The sequence below is a fragment of the Pinus tabuliformis genome, chromosome 7 (genome assembly GCF_031772625.1).
Source record: "Pinus tabuliformis cultivar Carrire ecotype Pingquan chromosome 7, CPIR1, whole genome shotgun sequence".
NCBI classification, from domain to species: Eukaryota; Viridiplantae; Streptophyta; class Pinopsida; order Pinales; family Pinaceae; genus Pinus; species Pinus tabuliformis.
The window spans coordinates 1,900,844,985-1,900,853,044 of NC_142293.1; positions in this window are offsets into that span (position 1 = coordinate 1,900,844,985).

The window sequence follows — 8,060 nt, forward strand, 5'->3', positions numbered from 1 at the left end:
CTGGAATTTTGTTATTGCAAAGAATTGCTGTTGGTTTGAGACTGGAATCATTGGGTGCTTAATGCTTTGAAGGAAGATGAAGATAGGAACATCATTTGCTGGGAAGGAGATGCTGGATTGGAGCCCTCTGGGTTGTATCTCTTCCTGAACCTTGTTATTCATCAATAAAGCTATCTAGGGTTTCTCCTATATGCTGATGTGTCTTTGATGTATGATTGCATTAGTATGTTTAGTTTATTTCTAATCCTGAACTAGTTATGAATATGAATCTATGTCTTTGTGTAGTGTTCTCTTCTTGTGATCTTGCAGGAACCTGTTGAAGCTGGGCGAGCAAGAAGGCAAGTAGCTGGGAACACTCAAAGAGAAGAGAAACCGGATCGAGGGACAAACGGAAGACACCGGTTAGTCCATCCATCTCTCTTCATTCTTAATTCATAAAGGAAGAATACTATAATAGCTGTCTTTGTTTGTTGCTAAGGCACTGTCACACCTTAGGTGGATAGGATCGTCCTGCATAGGCATTTTTCCCCACAACAAATTGGCGACTCCCTTGGGGAGATCTGTTTAGTCATTTTATTTGTGTCTCTATCATTGTTTGTTTCATAGAATCAACAACAACAATCGAACTGCATCTGCTATTCTCAGATGCAAAGTAGAGAGCTGCTACTTTGATCCAATCACTGGATTTGTCTATGATCTAAACAATGGACTCACAAATGATTTGATGATCCTTTGTGATAGATCTTAGCCCTCCCTCAAAGCATCCCTTTGATTGTACCTTGCTTGTTGCTTTTATTTGGCCTGAAACCGTAGATTAATCAGCAAACTGTGACCCAGAACCCAGTGAGAAACTCTTGTTTCTCCTTCAGCGCAGACCCTGTGAAGAGGTTCTGCATTTCAACGCAGGTCCCGTGAAGGCTACCTGTGCTGAATGTCAAAACCCCTGTGTTGAGGGTGCGTTGATCCAGTTAGACCTTGTGTAGCTGGGGTTCTCTGTTCTGTTTTGCCTTGTTTTGATCTCTGATTTTTGCAGCCTGTAACCAGCATAGGTACCTGTCCGATAACTCCTTTTCTCTGCTTAAATTCCGCCTCCTTTTGTACAAAAATACTGTGAGTGTTTTTATGTGTTTGTGGCGTCATTTACAATTTTCCTTTGCAAGAGTGAAATAATCAACCTGTAGCCCTTGATTCAGATCTGTTGATTGTGATCTTAGGAGAGAGTTCATTGGCTGTTTGCAGTTGATTATACATTTAATTTTGCTTTTGGTTTGAGTTTGTCTCTTTTAAGTGTCGAAACAAGTGTTCCTTTTGAAAGTCGTAAAGTGTTGTATTCTCTTCTACCCTTTCTGGTTTCGAAAAAGTAAACTTGTTTGTATTTGTCATTTAAAAGCAAATTCAAAGTTGTACAAAAAAGCTTTCTTTTTAGGCATCAATATTAAGAAAGCAGAAAACAAACACCTGCATTGTGCATTTGCATCTTGATAGTTTGCATGCTTGATTTAGGAAAAGTGCATTAGAGTGTGCTGATTTCTCTTTAAGAAAAGATGGTGTCTTTCTTTTCCCTTTGTAGCTAGGATTTTCATAGTTGAAAAGATATAAAGCTTGCTTATCATCTTTAGACTACATTTAGGAATTGTATCATACATCTCGTGGTGAACCTCAAAAGGCAAACTTCTAAAAAGATCAACCTAAAATAAATTGAATGAACTTAACAACGCTTTGTAACTTAATGCACAACATAGAGGTCTAGGCTAGAGACGTGTTCCGGCGTCGTAAAGCCTGGTGACTGTCGATCGCGCTGATGGTGGGTGATTCCTCCTGAGGGACGATAGCGCCAGTACGGATTGTGCTCCCACGTACGTCGAGTATATATTGGGAGACCCCTATAGGCATAAAACCTTTATCCTTAGGAAGCCGTGTCGGCCGCCCTACTGATCGCAATGCACTGAACAGAGCATTCAGGAAGATCGACCGCCCGTACCTTAAAAAGTATTCTGCGGTTTTACGAAAAGTTTGGCACACGCTCTACCTAGAACTCCAGAGCAGTTCCTTTTGGCCTTTTTCAGACTCTATAACGAAAAAAGTCCATCCGAGCATTTGTCACTTCGGGCTCGTTAAAACATCGAAGGAGACTAGAGTCATCTTTAGCTTTTTCTCGACTCTTTAAAATTGAAAAAGCAAGTTGTGTCTAAAGCGTCGTTAAAATTTATTTTAAACGGAACAATCACCCCTTCTTCCTGCGTTGATCTTTAGGTTGAGAAAATGGAGCACACCAACCAAGGAATTCCCCTTGGTGGAAATCCTAGTCCCTTCTCCTCTTGGGGAGATGTTGGTGCGCCCCACATGGCCACATTGTCGCTTCCAGGACTGACAATTGGCTTGCGGGTCTGGCTCTTCTCAACTAATGTCGTTCAAAACACCACTATTCCTGAATAGTCGAATCAACAGTTAGACCAGACCAGAGTTACCCACCAGCCTTCTACTTCATCTAATTCTTCCTCTCCTCCTTCCTCTTCGCTTGACGGAACTGGTAAAACAAAAACCCAAGTTCCTAAGGAGAAGAAGGAAAAGAAGAAGAAAGAAAAGAAGAAGAAGGAGCCAAAAGCGACTGGGGGCAAACAAGTGTCATCTGACAAAAATCCACACACAACACTGACTAGGCCTAAATCGCCATGTGTCATATGCAAGGGAGACCACTTCCACAGAGATTGTCCCTGCATCCCTCGGATACTAAGGGACTGGTCTCCCCATTTGCACAATTCGGTAGCGTCAACCTCTGATAGCCATGTTGACAGCACACCATCAACTAGTGAAAGTGAAGCCACAGGACAGAGAGGGAAAGCTAGATTTCCCTGCAAACTGTGTGAAGGCGACCATGCCATCCACTGCTGTCCCTTCTTAGACGAGGCTAAAAGAGTTTTGGAAGATCGCCCGATTTTATGAGCGCAACTTCCTCCTGGATATCAAAAACTCCTGCCAAGTCCTTCACCAGTTGAGAACCCGGCTGGCCCGCTCAGGTGGTCAGCCGAAGCACCTATCATTGAGGATGAACCGTCTGAATCCATACCTGACGAAAGTCAAAAGGTTGAGGCGGCAGTTGACCCGGTTTTGCCTTCAGAGGCTCTATCTTCGAATGATACCATCACAGAGGAGAATAAAGACGACACCGTCCAAATTCTCTTCATCAACACAGACTCCAACGAACAAGGGGGAAATTTGCCCATTCCTTTATCGCAGGAAGGAACTTCGTCAGAGTCATACCCGGCCGTCTATTCGGTCCCACCACCAAGCAACCTAGTTGTCTCGTTCGACTGGAACCAACTAGGCAGACCCCGTTTGCCAGCAAGCATACCATTCAGAATTATCGTTCAAATATACAGAATGGTGATGGCTGGCACCATCATTGATGAGGGGGCATTTGTGAGTATCCTTTCCTCTATTGCTTGGAAAGCGCTTGGTTCGCCAGCGCTTTTGCCTGAAATGAGAAATCTGACAGGCTTTGATAAAGGAACCAGTCGACCTTTAGGGATCCTCCCCAATGTGCCCATTACATTGAAAGGGAAGACCGTTCAAATGAATGTGATGGTCGCTCAAGGACCCTTGGATTATAACCTACTCCTTGGACAAGACTATATATATTGCATGGGAGCCATCGTCTCCTCACTCTTTAGAGTAATGTGTTTTCCGCACGAAGGAAGAGTGGTCAAGCTCGTGGACCAACTTTCATTTCCCGGATCACGCTCATCATTCGTCCCATCAATCTCAGTGAATAACATAATAGGAAAACAAATAAGAAGGATAGAAGCAGGACAACAGGCTGAAGTTAAAAGTTTGGGCAAATTTTCTGTGATTAGGGTATCATTCAAGACCAAAGCCGAAGCTCAAATCACCTTAAGGATTGTCACTCGACCTACAGAAAAATTGAGGCTCAGTTTTTAAATAGAAGTCATTACTTTACCTCAGACTTGTGATAGGGGTAGTCACCAAGGAGGTCAAGGAGTAGAAGATCATAGTTTTTTGGGGATTTGCAGTGACAAAGATATCTCTGAAGCTTGAACCTAAACAATCATTTTGAATCTATGGTTTAATATTCTATGGAGAGCTCAGGATAGTCACAAGCTCATATTACCTCATCTCAGACCTATGATAAATATCCTTCAAGCTCATACTTCCTGCAATCTACAAACCTATGACCCATGGAAGATTTATCTGTTGAGACTACACCTCTGAGAAGAGATTACAGTTCTGTTGAATAGATTTTGAAGGCTGGATCTGTAGTGTGTAGAAAGTCACTTATCCATTGGATACTCTGAATAGTGGGAGCTTAGACTGTTATAAGATTTGTGGAAAAGCTCAGACATACTTATAGAATAGTGACATTCTTAGACAATCATCACAATTCAGACTACTAACCTGTGGAAGAATTGCAGAGGAGTACAACTTGGACCTCAGGTTGGATAGTTGCCTGTGGGAGACAGACCACACCTCCGAATTTTGGAAGAAGTGCAACTCATCTCTTGGACCAGCAGACCAACAGATCTTTGTTGAAAACTATTGAAGCAACCAAGTGACATAGTTGAGAACACCTTTGGAACAGTCATTAGCCTCTTCTTGGAGCAGTTTTCAACATAACTAGAAAAGAAAATATGAACACTTATTTGAAGGAAAACACTACAATTGTTTGGGAGAAAATTTGGGGTCTTGTTTTAAGTATACCTATTGTGCACTATCAAAGCAACAAAGATCTCATCTAGGAGCATACACTATACCAATTTGGAATAAATATTGTAGCACTCCTTGAGCAGACATTAGAGAGGTATCCTTAAAGAAATTTCCCAGCCCTATTGTAGTAGAATTGGAACATTACTTGAGTAGGGATTGAAGAGAATTAAACACCTGAAGGTTATCTTTGATCAATTAAATACACGGTACATCTCTTGATTGGGCTTTGGGTTTGAACAAATTTGAAGTACTCGTGAAGGAGCGTTTATTTTGAAGATCTCTTTGGAAGCATCCTAGAAGAAAATCCTTGGAGTCTGTTGGGTCCCTATAATACTAGTGATTACCCCATTACTATTGTAGTTATACCCCTTATTTATATTGTTGTGCCCCTATTACCCCCATATTGTTATTTCTGTGCGCCATAGAATCCCTCTATTGTTATTTTTGTGGCTTTATATTATTATTGTTAGGTTGGCTGGATTATATTGTGACTCCTTAGACTCCTATATATAGAAAGGAGGTTTTGTCATTTGTATCATCCAAGAATTGTTCATTTATGTAATGTAAAGGAGGTTTCCCCCTCGAAGAGGCTGAATTCTAAGGTGTTGATCTATCTTTTCTATCTTTTCTTGAGCTGGTTTCATAACATTTGGTATCAGAGCTTTGGATTCTAGGGTTTCGCTGCTCCAAACAAGTCATCGTGGAATTTTCGCTATAACGTTTTTTCTGTGACGTTTCAGAAGTCGCAAAAAAAACCCATTTGAGAAGAAATCGCGCTGAACCTTGGGTCTGAATTTCAGATCTTTTCGCGTGATATTTGCGGAGATATGATCTGAGGAAGTTGGTCTTTTTGCAGACTCCTGAATTACATTCAAAACAGGTGACCTGGGGAAAATTGTCATAACTTTTTCTCTGGGGATCGGATTGAAATTCCGTAAGAAGGTACAAAAATAGGAATGACTTTAGTTTCTTGTGTATGTGTTTCAGATTCGAAGGTTGAAACAGTGACTCGTGGCATGTCATACAAGTTCGCTCTACTGAACCAGTATAAAAGCAAGTCACTGTGGGAGATTTCACATAACTCTTCCTTGGAGAATCCAATTTGGCTCAGACTTGTGGCATTGGAAAGAGGACATAGAAGGCTACTATAGGTAGAAATTTCAGAACTGGATGATCCGAAATTACAAAGATACATCAGATTCAATATCACGCTTATATAAAGTGAAAAAAGGTGTGTAGTTTTTTTTGTTTTAAATTTTTGTGTAAGCTTGGTTTAACGGAATTCAAAGGGCATAGTAAAGCATTATTATCGATAACTGATGCCCCAAGGAAAGAAAATGCAAACACCTAGTAAGGAACCTGAAAGCTCTAGCATGACTCATGAAGAAGAGGAAGAAATGCTACATGATATATCAAAATTACAAGAACAAGTGCAACAAATGTCACGCTCACAAAAGCTAACAGAAGCTAAGATAAGTGGCGTGGAATCTAAGATTAAGGGCATGGAAGCTAAGATGGATGATTCGAAGACAGATTTGAAGAGAGACATGGCAGATTTGAAGATAGATTTGAAGACAGACATGGAAGAATTGAAGAAGTTGCTACAAGAAAGGGTCACTAATGGTGAAAAGGTAGTAAAGGAAACTCATGATGAGAACAAAAGAAATGTTAATCATGATTCCATAGATGCTAATGTTGGATCGAAGAATCACCATATTCCAAAAATCGATATGAGGAAGTTTGATGGCAAGGATCCCGCCACATGGATATTACAGATGGAGCAATTCTTCGATCTCAATAATGTGCAAAACGCACAAAAGGTACGTATGGCAACTGTATATTTGGAACCAAATCAGTTTGTATGGTATCAATGGCTTTGCTCTCGTAAACAATTTATCACTTGGGCAATTTTTACGGAAGAATTGATAGCACATTATGAAGATACAAAAAGCAACACTTTTTTTAGCCAATTGATAAGTCTCAAACAAAAGGGTTCAGTAATGGAGCACATTGAGGAGTTCCAAAAATTGAACATAAGGGTAAAAATATTCCAGAGGAGCATAGGATTGATGTGTTCATAGGGTCTTTAAAGGATAATATCCAACATGATGTTCGCCTTTGGGAACCTGATTCATTAGAGAAGGCATTCAGGTTAGCAAGAAAAATGGAAAGCAAAATTATGGCAACCAGGAAGCATACCACTCACAACTATAAAGACGGAAGTGTTGTTGCCCCTAGTCTTCCACAACCTATAAGGTTGACACCACAACAATTGGAAGAAAAAAGAGCAAAAGGGCTTTGTTACAGTTGTGATAGCAAATACACTAAAGGTCATAAGTGTGCTGAGAAGAAATTATTCTACATAGATTGTGAAGAGGAAGAAGAAAAGGAGCAAGAAAGGTCAAAAGAAGAAGATATACTCCAGGAACAAAGCCTAGATGAAGAACAAATAAATCCGACCATATCTTGTAATGCATTGGCGGGAATTACCACTCCTCAAACCATCAAGATAGAAGGACAAATCAAGAAGAAAAAGGTAATAGTGTTGATTGATTCAGGAAGCACCCACAATTTTATTCATTGTAGGGTAGCAAAAGAATTGAATTGCTTCCTATATCCAGCACCAGAGTGTCAAGTGATGATTGCAAATGGAGGAACAATAAATTGCTCTGGAAAGTGCCATAATATCAAGCTATCCATGGGAGAATATGTATTGACTAGCCCAATGCTTTCCATTCCAATGGGAGGTGCTGATGTTGTACTAGGAGTCCAATGGCTACAATCCTTGGGTACAATAGCTTTTAATTTTCAAGAACTTTTCATCAAATTTTCTACGGAAGGAAAGGAAGTTGAATTAAGGGGTATTGCAGGGAAACCAGGAAAGATAATCAGCTCTCATGGTATGACAAAGCTTCTAAAAAAGGAGCAAAGAGGTGTAATTGCACAATTATGTTCGCTAGATGTTTCCACATTGGAATCATCTATTTCTCCAGATCTCCAAAAAGTCCTGGACAATCATTCCAAGGTATTTGAGACTCCCAAGGTCTCCCACCTATGCGTGATCATGATCATGCTATTCATCTGATTCCAGGAAGTGTTCCTCCAAACATCAGGCCGTACAGATATCCCTATGTCCAAAAAAGTGAAATTGAACGTATGGTTGCAGAAATGCTAGAGGCTGGTATAATTCAACCGAGTCAAAGTTCTTTCTCAGCTCCAGTAGTATTGGTGCACAAGAAGGATGGATCATGGCGCATGTGTCCGGATTATAGGGAGCTCAACAAGCTCACTATTAAAGATAAGTTCCCCATTCCTGTTATTGATGAATTACTGGATGA